At 41.8% G+C, this 1,849-nt stretch overlaps 1 non-coding gene across 1 annotated transcript; it reads right to left on the minus strand.

Moving 5' to 3' along the window:
- Positions 1–1,473: 1,473 nt before the first annotated feature.
- Positions 1,474–1,546, minus strand: trnar-ccu (transfer RNA arginine (anticodon CCU)). Its single transcript has one exon. It is a non-coding gene; the product is annotated as a tRNA-Arg (tRNA).
- Between the last annotated feature and the right edge of the window lie 303 nt (positions 1,547–1,849).

Genomic DNA, 1,849 nt, shown 5'->3' on the forward strand with positions numbered 1-1,849 from the left:
GTGAGTTTTAAGTATGCTGTGGTTACACCACTGATTAAGAAGCCCTGTCTTCTCTCCTCTGTAGTTTCAAATTTGAGAGGAAAGCTTCCTTTCCTTTCAAAGGTCTTGGAGAAAAAATCTTGCAACCAGTTGAAATTCTTTTTGAATGAGCACAATATTCTTGAAGTGTTTCAGTCTGGCTTTAAAAGCTGTCACAGCACTTAATCAGAACTTGTAAAAATTTTAAATTGCATTCTTTTAGCCACATATTCTGGATACTGTGCTGTTTTGGTACTCTCGGACTTTGACACAGTGGACCATAAGATTCTCCTGTCTCATTTGCACAACTGGGTGGGCATTCAGGGTGGTGTCCTAGAGTAAGAAGAAGTTTTTGTGTCCGTATCTGCGCCACTGAGTCTGCTCCTGCATCTCTTACGTGTGGAGTGCCTCAAGGTTTGATTCTTGGACCTCTTCTATTTGTACTTACTTACTTTAGGGTCTATTTTTTTGGAAACACAGCATTGCGTTCCATTTCTATGCAGATGACAGTCAAATCTATATGCCACTAAAACAAGAAAATGCATATTTTGTAAATTCTATACAGACGTGTATCAGAGAAATAAAAGCATGGATGTCACTGAATTTTTTTGTATTTTTAATGAAAAAAAGACAGAGATCATGTTGTTTGAGGCAAGTGAGAGCATTAAAATTGACTCAGGTTCTTTAAGTCAACCCTTGACAGATGCAGCCAAAAAATTGGGTTTTAGACTGGACAGCGAATTGACATTTGATGCACAGATCAGTTCAGTGGTCCAGACAACTGGATTGATTTGAAAAGTTTTTAATTGCTTTTAAATGTCTTCACTGGCATTGCCCCACAGTATCTGTCTGATCTGCTTCAGTTGTACGCACCTCCACGTGCTCTCAGGTCAGCAGAACATTCATTGTTACTTGTCCCTAAGACAAGGAGGAAGCTCGGGCGTGACCGAGCTTTATCAGTCGCTGCTCCAAGACTTTGGAACACAATGCCCTTGAACATCAGGCAGGCCAAATCCCTTCCTGCTTTTAAGAGCTCCCTCAAAACAGTTTTTTCTCCTTGGCTTTTAAATCTGTTTGAGATGTTGGTTTTACGGTCTCTTGCTTTTCTTTTGTTTGTGTACAACACCTTGGTCAACTGCGTTTTAAAGTGCTTTATAAATAAATTTGAACTTGGTATGAGTAGACCGAACAATGCCAATGTTCTTTTAAAATTGATCACAAAGATTACATCTAGACACCTTACATTTGTAATGGCCAAAAACTCAAAGCAGGGTATTTGAGCTGCCTAAACATTTATAAAGTGATAAAAGTGATTCTTATTGTGATACACTGCAACACAGCATACGTGCACCCAGGGAGCAGCATGTGAGGACAGTGCTTTGCTCAATGGTTTTGATCCATTGACCTCTGGGTTATGGGAGCAGCATGCTTCTGCTGCGCAACTCTGCTGCTCACCACCCTAGATGGGACTCAAACCCACAATCCCTGGCTTAGGAGGCCAGTGCCTTATCCATTTGGCCACTAGGGCTTACCATTTGTCACATGATTGGAATCCTACACCCTATTAACTTCCACTCATGCTTATGTGTCTCCAGTAGAGTTTCTCCAGATCCTTCTTTGCCATCACTGGGTTAATATTGTTATGTCCTTTAGGCCGTAGAATGGCTTGGGGTGCTCTGTTTTGTGCGTGTTCTCTTTTAGGCTGTCTGCTGGGGGAGGAGATTTGGATTTATAGCTCCACCCACCAATTCCCTCATCAACTGGCAGCCAATCAGCGCACAGGACAGAGAACTACTTAAGGACCCTTCCAGCCACCATTCTGGGCTCATTG

This window comes from Denticeps clupeoides, chromosome 3 (genome assembly GCF_900700375.1).
Source record: "Denticeps clupeoides chromosome 3, fDenClu1.1, whole genome shotgun sequence".
Classification (NCBI taxonomy): domain Eukaryota; kingdom Metazoa; phylum Chordata; class Actinopteri; order Clupeiformes; family Denticipitidae; genus Denticeps; species Denticeps clupeoides.